Here is a 14,936-nt window from a genome sequence, read left to right on the forward strand (position 1 = left end):
CAAACTTAAACAGAAGAAGAACCAAATTATGAAGATTGCCACATGGAATGTAAGAAGCCTGATAAGAGAAGGTAAGCTAGAAAATACTATTAAGGAAATGAAAAGACTCAAATTAGATATTCTTGGACTTAGTGAGATAAGATGGGCCGATAATGGAATCCATAATAGTAACGACACAACTTTATTCTATTCGGGGAAAGCGTCAGAAGAGAAAAATCACCATCAAGGTGTTGGTATTCTAGTCAGAAAGGAACTTGTGAAATACGTAACTAATTACATCCCATATTCAGAAAGATGCATGCTCCTTCAATTAAATGCTAGTCCCTTTAAACTTAACATAATACAAGTGTACGCTCCTACAGCACAAAGCAATGATAATGAAATAGAAAATTTCTACAAAAACCTAGAAGACATTATTAGTAGTATCAACTCACAAGAGATAACAATGGTCATAGGAGACATGAATGCAAAAATCGGCCAAGGTGCGGTAGAGAAAACAGTCGGAGCTTATGGTCTCGGTAAACGAAATGATAGAGGAGACCGTATGCTACAATTTTGTATCGAGAAAGATCTGATACTAACTAACACATTTTTCCAACACCCAGTGAGACGGTTATATACGTGGATATCGCCGCAGGACAAACCCGGCACGATAGTCAGAAATCAAATAGACTACATAATGATAAAATCTAGATACAGAAATGCTATTCTTAACGTTAAAACATATCCAGGGGCCGACATAGGATCGGACCATAACCCTTTGGTGGCTAAATTTAAGATAAGGCTAAAGAGAATACAAATAAACAACAAAAACAGCGCTAGAATAGATATCAATAAACTAAAACAACCTTACATCAAACATACGACAGAAAAGTACATCAATAGTCACATGAAGGAACATCTGGAGTCTGTAAACAGCAATGAGAACATCGAGGAGCTATGGGATTGTATAAAAACTATAGCACTAAATTCAGCCAAAGAATGTGTCGGAAGTAAGGATAAAACTACAAAATTAGAGTGGATAACAGACGAAATATTAGTGTTAATGGAGGAACGTAGAAGATGTAAACTCACAGATAATCGAAAACAGTATAAAGAATTAAATAGATCCATAAGGAACAAAATTCGTAAGGAAAGAGATAAATACTTGGAGGGAAAATGTAACGAAATAGAGAAATTAGATAGATATAATGACAGCTTTAACTTGCACAAGAAAATTAAAGAATTTACAAATAAAGACAGAAAGAAAATGGCATCAACATTGGTTGATAGTAATAAACTCATCACAGACAAAGAGGAACAATGTAAGATCTGGGCGACGTATATTCACAAACTTTTTGACGACGATAGATCCATATGGAATGAGAACACAGAGGAAATAGAAAAACTAGAAGGACCGCCAATTCTAGTAGAAGAAGTTGAAAGAGCAATTAGATTAATGAAGAATGGAAAAGCAGTGGGCCCCGATGGAATACATGTTGAAATACTTAAGCTCCTAAATAGAGATAGCATGCGTACTCTAACTAAGTTATTTAATAAAATTTATGACACCGGAAATCTCCCTAAAGACTGGCTCGCATCCACCTTTCTGCCCCTTCCTAAAAAACTTAACGCCAAAACATGCGGAGAACACAGACTGATAAGTCTTATGAGTCATGTTCTTAAGATATTTTTAAAGATAATTCATTATAGAATATACAACAAAATTGACAAAAACATCAGTGAAACACAATTTGGATTCAGAAGCGGATTAGGAACGAGGGAGGCTCTTCTTTCCGTCCAGGTGCTGATACAACACTGCTTAGAATTTAAAAAAGACGTTTATATATGCTTTATAGATTTTGAAAAGGCATTTGATAATGTCAAGCATGATAAATTAATGCGAATATTGGATAGAACCGACGTGGACAGCAAAGACGTTTATTCTTTAAAAAGCCTGTATTGGAAGCAAACAGCACACATCAAAATTGGCCAACATTGCACAGAAGATTTAAACATATTAAAAGGAGTCAGGCAAGGTTGCATTCTGTCACCTGTTCTATTCAATCTATATTCAGAATTTATTTTCAGAGAAGCTTTAGATGACATTAATATCGGTATAAAATCAAATGGAACCATAATAAATAACATAAGATATGCCGACGACACAGCTATCTTAGCAGAATCGAAGGAAGATCTTGAGTACTTATTAAATCACCTGAACACCAAGGTAAAGGAATATGGTTTGAAGATGAATATCTCAAAAACAAAATTCATGTTAGTTAGCAAGGAAAAAAGACAATGTGAACCAGTCAGAATAGACTGTGATTACATAGAACGAGTAGAAAAATATAAATATCTAGGCTGCTGGGTTAACCAAGAATGGGACCCAAGCAAAGAAATTAAAACTAGAATAGAAATTGCCCGAAGCACATTTATGAAAATGAATTCATTTTTCTTAAACAAAGATATAAATCTAAAATTAAGATGGCGGATGGTTAAATGCTATGTTTTGTCAGTACTTCTCTATGGATCGGAGAGTTGGACTCTTTCTAAAAAAATGCTCAATAAACTTGATGCTTTTGAGATGTGGTTATACAGACGCATGCTTAAGATATCTTGGCGTGACAAAGTTACCAATCAAGAAGTACTAAAAAGAATGAAAAAGAAACAAGAATTAGTACTTACAATAATGAAAAGAAAAACCGCTTACTTTGGACACGTATACAGGCATGACAAATACAATATTGTTAGAGGGATAATAGAGGGAAAAATCGAAGGGAAAAGGGGCAGAGGGAAAAGAAAAACAACTTGGATGGATAACCTTAGGAGTTGGACGGGAATCGACGCTGCCACGCTAGGCAGAAAAGCTGCGAATAGAGAAGAGTTCCGGACTGTGGTAGCCGACATCCGTAGAGGATATGGCACCTAAAGAAGAAGAACCATAGATGTAAGTAAAATGAGGTAGATATGGTACCAGGCGCACGATCGTGAGCCATTAAATATAGGTTCCGGAACCTATATTTAGTTAGTCGTATGGGTGACGCGAACCTGTCAAGTTGTCAAAATCGTTGGATCAAATTTTAATTTTGTCAACTATGAACGTCACACGTCTACATAAATAAAAGGTCATTGATATTAACTAACTTTTCTAAACCAAACTTTCATTTCCTTCCTACCTCTTTCCAACTTTCATTTCCTTCCTACCTCTTTCCAACCCTAACTGCGACGCTAAACGTCACAAGAGAACTTATAACTAACTACAGTAGTACGATTTACTTGATTTTATTTATTACTATATATTTACACAGCATTACAGTTCGCACCAAAACACTGGCAAATTTATACATGCAAATAGCAAAAATTTTACATAATTATTGAATTATAATTTAGTCATGCAAATACAAAATACGATACGATAAAGCAGCCATTCAATATGTAAGTATTCACCTGTAATAGTCGCCTGGTGTTGCCATTTGTCATCGTCGTACCATTACAGCATTCCTTGCGGCATATATCCACGTGCTCTCTGAAATTTATGACAAATCGACAATCAATAAGTTTATGAGCGTTTCTTTTATTTTTTGTTTTTTGTAAACCTGAGTATACGATTTTAATTTCAACTCGATACCTCCACGCGTTCCCGAGATAAAGGGTCTTGTCAGACAGACTGACGGACGGATAACGTCCGTTTTTCCTATTTGAGGTACGGAACCCTAAAAATATGCATATAGATTAATAACTTACCTTTCATAGTGTTCCCATAGAGCGTAGAGCGAGACGAACGTCTTTTCACATAGTTTGCACTCCTTTCGGCGCCGCTTGCCGATCCGTTTCACATTGGACCTATAACAAAAACGTATTCATATATATTTTTTTATATTTTTATTACATAATAACTACAGTAGCGGCAAATAATCTATCATATCCTACGCCGAGTCAGACGACGCAACGGAGCCACGCTGTCACGTCGTCGCCCAAATCCAATGTTTAACTTGTATTTTGTTCTCATGTCATGTATGTATTGTTTCTTTGTATTGTGTTTTATTTTATACTTTCACAGTGCTTTGGTTTTACTGTAATGCTGTGTTACTTATTTGACTAATAAATAAATAATATTTTTAGGGTTCCGTACCCAAAGGGTAAAAACGGGACCCTATTACTAAGATTTCTGTTGTCCGTCCATCTACCTGTCACCAGGCTGTAATTCATGAACCATAGCTAACCAGTTGAAATTTTCACAGATGATGTAATTCTGTTGCCGCTATAACATCAAATCTATCTATAACTATCACGGTTCATGAGATACAGCCTGGTGACATACAGACGGACGGACAGACAGACAGACGGACAGTGAAGTCTCATATAGGTTTTATTGTTGGTAATCCATTTAGGATAGTAACCTGGTGTCTTCATCCGCAATTACATCAGAATCGCTGCTATGATCCTCGCTGTGTGGTGTGTGGCCGTGACAACTGTCCCCTGTACACGGCCACTCGCTGGGCGGGTTCAAAACCTGTACAAAATGGATCCATTTAGGATACTAACCTGGTGTCTTCATCCGCAATTACATCAGAGTCGCTGCTAATTATGATCCTCGCTGTGTTGTGTGGCCGTGACAGCTGTCCCCTGTACACGGCCACTCGCTAGGCGGATTCAAAACCTGTACAAAATGGATCCATTTAGCATACTAACCTGGTGTCTTCATCCGCAATTACATCAGAGTCGCTGCTATGATCCTCGCTGTGTTGTGTGTGGCCGTGACAACTGTCCCCTGTACACGGCCACTCGCTAGGCGGGTTCAAAACCTGTACAAAATGGATCCATTTAGGATACTAACCTGGTGTCTTCATCCGCAATTACATCAGAGTCGCTGCTAATTATGATCCTCGCTGTGTTATGTGGCCGTGACAGCTGTCCCCTGTACACGGCCACTCGCTAGGCGGGTTCAAAACCTGTACAAAATGGATCCATTTAGGATACTAACCTGGTGTCTTCATCCGCAATTACATCAGAGTCGCTGCTAATTATGATCCTCGCTGTGTTGTGTGGCCGTGACAGCTGTCCCCTGTACACGGCCACTCGCTAGGCGGATTCAAAACCTGTACAAAATGGATCCATTTAGCATACTAACCTGGTGTCTTCATCCGCAATTACATCAGAGTCGCTGCTATGATCCTCGCTGTGTTGTGTGTGGCCGTGACAACTGTCCCCTGTACACGGCCACTCGCTAGGCGGGTTCAAAACCTGTACAAAATGGATCCATTTAGGATACTATGTCAATAAAAATGAGCGTTCCATACTATTTATTATAAAAAATATATAGATCGTTATTTCAGACTCTCGGGGGCCATACTTCAGATGTATAGTGTCAGACCAAGGTAAGTCTGCAACGATGATAGCACACGCAGTGCAAGTGTTAATTATACGTCACAATTTCATAGAAGTTTGACGTTTAAAATAACACTTGCACAGTAGTCAACAACCTCATAACCAAACTGAACGAGGAACACTTCTACACAATAGGCTACGCTGATGATCTGGCAATATTAATATCGGGTAAATTTGCCAGTACAGTATGCGACCTCACCCAGGCAGCTCTTCGGATCGTAGAACGCTGGTGTAGAGATTTTGACCTATCAGTTAACCCCACCAAAACAGAAATGGTAATGTTCACCAATAAAAGGGCACTTGGCAACTTTACCAGACCAACACTTTTCCAGACTGAGCTACAGCTGACCGATGAAGTTAAGTACTTAGGGCTAACGCTCGACAGTAAACTCAACTGGAACAATCACATCAACAAACGCATAGACAAGGCGGGAGTAGTCTTCTGGCAGTGCAGAAGGATGATTGGTAGGAGGTGGGGACTAAACCCGAAAATTACCCTTTGGCTCTATAAGACTATAATCCGCCCCCTACTCTGTTACGGTGCTCTGGTTTGGTGGCCAAGAACAAACCTAGGCAACGTACGAGACAAGCTACAAAGACTCCAGAGGCTCGCATGCTCGGCCACCACTGGCTGCACGAGGTCCACTCCGACTGCAGCCATGGAGGTCATGCTAAACCTTTCACCGCTGCACCTACACATACAACAAGAGGCCAGTCTCTCAGCGGTAAGGTTACGAACCCTCAATATATGGTCTAACACCACAGGAGCTCTTCACACAGCATGCCTGGAAAAAGTATACAGCGAATTTCCAGTGCTCATGGCGGGCACGGATCGAATTCACAAACAAGCCATCTTTGACAAAAGGTACAAAATACAATTATTTGAGGACGACAACTACGAAGGACTCAATCCCCGGGAGCTGAGAATCTTCACTGATGGGTCCAAAACAGACAGCGGATCAGGCTCTGGAACCTTTTCAGAAGACCTGAACATGTCAATCACCACTCCGCTAGGAGCCCATAACTCGGTATTCCAGGCTGAGTGCATGGGCATCATTAACGCGGCGGCTGCCATCACTGCAAGGAAGGTAGTAGGATCCTCCATCCGCATACTCTCCGACAGTAGAGCAGTCTTAATGGCCCTAAAAAGCCATATAGTCACATCCAAACTTATACACGAATGCCACGAACGACTAATGGAGGTATGTCAGAACAATAAGATCACCTTACAATGGATCAAAGGACACAGTGGATCCCGAGGTAACGACGCCGCGGACGAGCTCGCCAGACAAGGATCGGGTGCGGGGGCGATTGGCCCGGAACCGATCCTCCCGATACCGTTTAGTAAGGTACGCTCAATGCTGCTGGCACGTACAGGGAAACTACACACAGAACACTGGCTAAACCAAACTGGATGCAGACAGGCCAAGCAAGCCATGCCGAGCATGAACGGTAAGCTCACAAGGGCGCTCCTTCAACTAGGAAAGGTTCGACTGAGTATGGTAACCAGTGTCATAACAGGTCATGGACTTTTTAACAAACATCTTTTTATAACAGGTGTCACAGACAGTCCCCTATGCCGTGGATGCATGGAGGAAGAAGAAACAGCCTCTCACGTGGTGTTGGAATGCAGCGGATTGGCCCCATACAGGGCAAAACATCTCGGATCCCCGAGTGACCTCCCCGAGGTCCTACTCAACATCAAAGGTCTGATAGGATTCCTCGAGGAGCTGGGCTGGCAAGACTAGTCCACCCCCTATCACGCAAAATAGGCGCAAGACGTCGAGTTGCGGAAAATCGCCCGAACTACAATACAATACAACAACACTTGCACTGCGTTTGCTATCAGAATCGCTGCAGACTTGTCTTGGTCTAGCACAAAAACAAAATACTTACAAAAAACAGAGTATAATCTGTCCAAGTACAATTGTAAGTTACTTACGAGGTGCGCTTTTTTCTGTACGTCCTCGGACACCCCACTGCCCTCCGCAACCCCACTGAACGCCTTAGCAAGCATGATGTTGGGGAAGTGTTCTGCGTCCTCATAATCAGACTCGCAGCTGAGGGTCGACTCCGAGCCGGGATCCGACGACTCTAAGACGAGATGTGACGACTTCGAGTCGAGATCTGGCGACTTTGGGTTGTGATGGAGCGAGTTTGTTTCGAGATTTGACGACTTCGAGTCGAGATCTGGCGACTTTGGGTTGTGATTTGGTGACGCTGAGTCGTGAAGCGACTTTGCGTTGTGAGGTGACGACTCTGAATCGTGTAGGGACTTTTTGTCTTGTGGCGACTTTGAGTCGTGTTGTGGCGAGTTTAAGTCGTGTTGTGGCGACTTTAAGTCGTGTTGTGGCGACGTTAAGTCGTGATGTGGCGACTTTAAGTCGCGTTGTGGCGACGTTAAGTCGTAATGTGGCGACTTTAAGTCGTGATGTGGCGACGTTAAGTCGTAGTGTGACTCGATATCGTGATCAAAGTCGGACTCGGATTCAGGCTCGTACTGGGCGATGTCGAAGTCTGATATGGAGCGCGACTGAAAAAGGAAATATATTTAATGCGTCAAAAAATTATATTAAAATTAAACTATGTGCCATTTAAAAAATAAAAGTAATCGCGTTAAATCTCACCTCCAACGCAAGTTTGATCGCGTGATATAATTGTGGGTTAAGTTTCGTCTTTTTCACTTCACTCGATTCATTCGTGTCGATAGATTCTATTTCGTCTCTGGTATTATTTATAGGGACTAATACTGCCATATCATTCTGGAAAAAAAAGGTAGTTTTGTTGAGAATGTGGAGAGGGCTTTAAGAGCCCATCAACTTGCACACTAGCGCCACTGCTAAATAATCGTGATAATTTAAATTTAATGAAAGATATTTAAAAAAAGGAGGCCGCTACATACCTACTGTACTTTGTATTTAAGTACCTTTTGAATACATCAAACTAGTTTGTATGTTGCTGGATTCGTCGATCTGTGAACTCAAAACAAAAACGGCCGTTTTAACTTTGGACGCAGAGATTGACGAATCCAGCAACATAAAAACTTTTTAAATACAGCAAGTGCAAAGTACCTATTTAGGCTGACAGAAATAAATTTGAAACATACCTTATTATTAAAGTAATCATGGTCCATCTGCGACTTAGCCACCAGCCGCTCGTACCCCGGCTCGTTGTCCAGATTTCCCGAAAAATAACAATCCGAGTCACCGGACAGCGTCGTGTCCAAATCTTCCATACTCTCGGCATTCTTGGCTTTCCTTTGCCTTTTTCGTTTTATAGGCGTTTTTTTATTGGTCTCTGACCGGCGCTTCCTGAGTGTCGAGGGCGGAGGCGCTTTTTTTTTGGGCAACTGGAAATATTTTGTCAATTTTCATTTTCATTTATTTAAGGACCAACTCAGATCATTTTAAGGGTTCCGTACCCAAAGGGTAAAAACGGGACCCTATTACTATGACTCCGCTATCCGTCTGTCTGTGACCAGGGTGTAACTCATAAACCATGATAGCTAGACAGTTGAAATTTTCACTGATGATGTATTTCTGTTGTCGCTATAATATAACAACGAATACTAAAAACAAAACATAATAGATATTTAAGTGGGGCTCCCATACAACAAACGTGATTTTTTGCGTAATGGTAAGGAACCCTTCGTGCGCGAGTCCGACTCGCACTTGGCCGGTTTTTGTTACTACTTACGAATATGACTTATAGAATATGGTTAGTATTATACTCCATACACTATACAATGTCATTCTGTGTTGTAGATGTTATAATCAATGATAAAATAAATTAATTGAAATTAAAAATAAATTAAATTAAATCAAAATAAAATATAGTAGGTAATAACAATTTGATTGAATGAAAATAAAATTTACAGCAAAACAAAAATGTTAATTAAAAAAAAATCATAAATTTTGATAATATGTTAATATGTTATCATAGAAACATCATCATGTGACATAGGCTTTGAGTTCGTCTAAGCTAAGATTACACCGATTTGAATTATCGTCAACCGGAAATTCGATGAATATACTCACATTACGTTTTGAAGGTTTTGAAATTTCACTCAAACGTACAACTGTCTTTTTATTTTTATATTTTTCTCCTGACTCGTCTTTGGCATCCGCCGGCTGATCAATCTGGAAGTGTAGAGAAAAGCACATAGATATAGGATTTTCTGTAGATGCGACCATACGCGTGGGACCTTAGGATCTGTCTATACACTATATGCAATGCGACGAAATTAAAAACACAGTTTGATGTTCCTGACAAGATACAGTCGCCATCAGATATATCAGAGCGGCCGAGGTGCTCAAAAATATCTGAACGCGCACTCCAACGCCTTGACATTAGAGGTGTGTACAGATATTTGTGAGCAGTGTGGCCGCTCCGATATATCTGATGGCGACTGTACATCGGTGGGTCTTATGCCTTTTGTAATAAGGTCCACAGATGGACAGCTAAGTGTTGCTGTTTGTACTTACAATACTATTTGTGGTGAGGACGTACTCCTCATTGACCACTGGCAACAGAAGGTCGGTGTGAGCGGTGATGACTTCCGGCAGGTTGTGGTATATCTGCAACAATACATAAATATATATATTTTTTATTTATTTTAACTATATTGCACAAAATAAAATAAAAAATACAAATGGCGTACTTAATGCCTAAAGGCATTCTCTTCCAGTCAACCATAGGGCTAAACGGAGATTAATAAAAATGGTGCAAGAACAAAATAAGAGAATTTAATTAGGAACTATTGCAAACAACTATTAATTAAATATTACTGAGTCGAGCTATATATTTAAAGTTACCGCACCACACAACAGCTAAGTGTCACCTAAATAAATTAGTGCTTAATTTTAACTTTATAAATTGCATATGAATGTTAGTCTACAAAGTATTTGTAATATGGGCCTCGTTGCCAGAGTCTAATCCATACTAATATTATAAATGCGAAAGTGCGTCTATCTGTCTGTCTGTTACTTCATCACGTTTAAACCACTAAACGGATTTAGTTTAAATTTCGCATAGAGATATCTTGAGTCCCGGAGGAGGACATAGGATAGTTTTTATGTCGGAAATTATCCCTAAAGAGAGTGAAAAGGGGAGTGAAATTGAGAGAGTTAATAAATTGCCTGTTAATTGATGTAAGCAATTAAGCTTATTAAATTTAATGATTGCTATTACACTTTATCCAGGCGCTATACTTTAGCTATTGTTACTGATGCCACGCAGACAAAGTCGCGGGCAAAAGCTAGTTTTAAGGGGCCCACTGATTAACAGTCCGCCGGACGGTATCAGCCTGTCAGTTGTTCGGAACTATCATAATTTTGTTCTAACTGATTGGCCGATACCGTCCGGCGGACTGTTAACCAGTGGGCCCCTTTAAATAAATAGAACTTACCATCCTGGAACGCTTGTGGAGAGCGATCAGATTCATGACTCCCTTGACCACGGTCTGCTGGAACTTCAGCATGGTGCCGAGCACCCGGTTGCAGTCCCGGCATAGCAGGATATGGCACGATTTCAAACCATCCTTCTGCAGGATGTTATAGCAACATTAGTATAATTAAATTTGTTTAATTTATATTTAAGATTTTTTTCTATTAATTTAATTGATGTACCACATTTATCGCAATTATTTTATTGCCATTAAATATTATAATAACAAAACTTCCGCCAGGCATAGACATAATTGAATGTATTGATATTGTTATTTATTGAAATAAAATTTTACAGCATTGCAGCTAAGGGGCGCCAATGCGCTGTAAAATTAAGTAAGTAAAAAAAAAAGCTTTAGGTAATATATTAATAGATAAATATGACAGTAATTAATAAGATACCTATGTATTAAAACGGGGTCACTCATTTTAAGTCAAAGATTACTCAACATCTCAAAATGTCGCGTGACCCGTTTTAAATTTTAATATAATACTCGTATTCGTAGTATTTTTATTTTTACACAAGCCTTATTTTGTTGGTACTTACTTAAATGATGATACCATTTACGACATCTGGATTGACTTTTGTAAAACCCGGATTCATAATCATAATCATAGTTACTACTATCACTATCAACAATGCTAAACAGAATATATTGTAAAACACCAAATATATAGAAGACTTAACAGTAGGTATTGTTTTCTTAAATTTGATTTCCTGTCCTATAACTAAATTAGGAGTTAGGAGGCTGATTGTCAGACAAATCTGTCATTTTAGTACAAAACTGGTACAAAAGCAGAATGTTTGGCTAGTATCAAAGTTCATAGTGTTGAAGAATATTTGACTCAAATATTCTTTGACGCTGAAAATGTTTATAAATAATAAATAAATAATAAATAAATAAATATTAAGGACATTTTCACACAAATTGACTAAGCCCCACGGTAAGCTCAAGAAAGCTTGTGTTGTGGGTACTCAGGCAACGATATATATAATATATAAATACTTAAATACATAGAAAACAACCATGACTCAGGAACAAATATCTGTATCATCATACAAATAAATGCCCTTACCAGGATTCGAACCCGGGACCATCGGCTTCATAGGCAGGGTCACTACCCACTAGGCCAGACCGGTTATAAGTTATAAGTATAGCTAATTGTAATTGGTAAGCTAATTGTAGTTATTGTATACTTGTAATACTTGTATAGTAATAATGTCGCAATAATTAACTTGTTGAATTTATTATTTATTGTTATATTTATGAATCTTTTTGTTATATTTAACCTTGAACCTTTAATTGATATTAGTCATGTAAGCCTAACCAGTAATTTATATTATCAATGAGTATGTGTCTGAGATATAAAAAAACAAACTGTAAACGAACAAGTCCATGTGACTACACATGTGATCTATTTGTGTTTTATATCTCAGATACTTACTCATACTCATGGTTTATTGATTAATTAAAGGTAAATATACAAGATTCATAAGTTTAATGTTGATTGTTTACTTTCTGTTAATACCAAAATGCACAACATTCAGTAAAATCAAACGTCATCATCATCAACTTATGTTTTGCACAATAAAGCGAGGCGAGGCGAATGCAGTCTAAAGCGAGGCGTAGACTAGCAAGAACTTGCTTGAAATTTACTTTACATTGCCGACTTCTAAGGCAAACTGCATTCATAATCATATGTTTGATCAGATACCGCAATGTAACGGAAATTGCATGCACATTCTTGCTAGTCTAAACCTCGCTTTAGAAGGAAGCCTCTGTTTTTATGATTTATTCTTTTACTCGGATGTACAGTTGTATCAATCACATATAATAAAGTAGAGTTCAATGGAAAAGAAATAATGTAAACAAATATAACATATTCTGTTAGCATTTGATTTATAACTTAAAAGTTTTACAATGGCTGTTTTCATTTAAATATTAATAATTAACATATATTTTAACAAGTAATTGATATAAATAAAAGGTTTAAGTATATAAACTGTTGATAAAAATCATGGTTGTCTACAATAAATGCGAGATTATGAAGAAATGAAAGTATATTGGTTTGTTTACAATATTTGTCCTATCTATTGAACTCCACTTTACATTGTCCCATCAATCTTGGCATGACAAACATTGATTTACAATCAGACCAACTAGAGTCATTCTAAGATCACAAAAACATCAACAAAGTAGGAGTTAAATTTGACAAAAACTCCTGCATATAACCTATTATCTACACATTATAATAAAATGTAATTACTTTTAGACATAAATAATGTATTTTTACTAGTTAAAATTAACTGTTGACATGTAAAATATTACTTTTTACCAATAAACACAATCTATATATCATTTAGGCTGCTTTTTCACTGAGATGGAGATGATTGGAGAAATGCAAGAATCAACAAATTAATAGCAATGGTTGTAATCCAGCAGAGCAGAGAGATGTGGATTACAACTAATGCCATTACTTGATTTCCGGATGTCTCCTAATCTTTGTCCACCTCCGTCTCATTGGTAGGTTGCCAACTTATTGTAAATGTAACAAAAGTGTATCCCGACTGATGCAATTACTCTTCTGCTTAGGATGCTGAACATTTATTAGTACTCTCTATCACTAGGTAGAGCCACTCACCAGCTTGCACAGCTGAAGAGTGATTGCATCAGTCGGGCTAACTAAACCAGTACAGTTGAGCGACAAAGATACACTTGAAATGAAGGCATAGTCCCTCTGTGAATGCGGCATAGTTAACTTTCAAGGTATTCATACCCTAAATATAGCAATTGTTGTAACCAATATCAGAACATGCCTTAAAATGACAAGGTAGTGTGCATGTTCAGATATTTTTGAACATTGTGTACAACATACCTAGATATGACACTGTACTATATACAATAGGTGAAATTTGTGAAATGACGATGTATCTTATGACATAAAGTAACATCTATTTACGATAATCTACAATATATCTAAATACCAATGCTACAACATAAGAGTAAGTGTATAAAATGCAAAAATATACTTACAAATTCTATATATGGAGATACCATCGCCTCAAAAAGACGACGGCATTTGGGGTTTAAATCCAACAGGGATTCAGTATTGATCATACATATTGCGCAAAAGTAATACATCTCGAAAAACTTACTAAAGCATTGCAATATTTTGTTTAACGACAAACATCACAAACAGCTTTTCTAAAACTGACGTTAGTGTCAGTGTTACCACAGATTAATAAAATGCAGTGTTACAGGGTACGTTCTGAATGCTAATTTTTTTCTACAAAAAAAGAACGTATTGTTCATATTGTTCAAAATTTATAATAGAGTATTTTAGCTACATATTAATAATCTGTGATTTTAGAAGTGAAACTTCTTTAAGCCCCTCATTCACACTCCTACCGTTTAGCCGTTTGTAGGACGGCTCGTAGTCCGCAACCCCCATACACAATCCTACCCAACGAGGCGGACTACGAGGCGGACTACAAGGTAGAGTCAGTCCATGAAACGTCTGCAGCGGATTTGATAGCCCACGTAGTGCACGTGTTATTTTAAACGTCAAACTTCTATGAAATTATGACGTATAAATGACACTTGCACTGCGTGGGCTATCAAATACGCTGCAAACTTTTCTTGGTCCGACTCTACCTTGTAGTCCGCCTCGTTGGGTAGGATTGTGTATAGGGGTTGCGGACTACGAGCCGTCCTACAAACGGCTAAACGGTAGGACGGCTCGTAGTCCGCAACCGCTGTGCACTTTTTGAGGTGGCGAAAAAATGTTAAACTCGAGACAGCGTAAAACGTAAGGCGTAATCCTCTCTTTCTACCGCGCGGCGAAAATGTATGCCCGAGCCTGCTGTTTCGTTTAGGCGGCGCAGGGCGCTTGCGTGACGTCACGTGTGACGGACAATGTCATTGTGTTTTTCTTTTTTGATTTAAATGCCATCTAGTGAGTTTCCCTCAAACTGGTATTAATATAACAGTAGTACCTACTCACAGTGATGTGCTTAGGGGTTTCAAGTAATACGACGAAATAACGCTAGATGGCGTTATCCTCAATTATACATAGTGCTGCAGACATTTTGCACTAGATGGCGCTGTTATTAATATTTTG

The 14,936-nt window shown here is 38.5% G+C and overlaps 1 protein-coding gene across 1 annotated transcript in view; it reads right to left on the reverse strand.

The window, feature by feature from the left end:
* The window catches only part of LOC134802414 (uncharacterized), a 30,352-nt gene extending 17,885 nt beyond the window's left edge, over positions 1-12,467 (reverse strand). Inside the window, exon 1 of the mRNA XM_063775073.1 lies at positions 12,458-12,467. The gene's annotated coding sequence lies outside the window, so the exon portion shown is untranslated. The remainder of the gene's footprint in view (positions 1-12,457) is intronic.
* Between the last annotated feature and the right edge of the window lie 2,469 nt (positions 12,468-14,936).

This window comes from Cydia splendana, chromosome 24 (assembly GCF_910591565.1).
Source record: "Cydia splendana chromosome 24, ilCydSple1.2, whole genome shotgun sequence".
NCBI classification, from domain to species: domain Eukaryota; kingdom Metazoa; phylum Arthropoda; class Insecta; order Lepidoptera; family Tortricidae; genus Cydia; species Cydia splendana.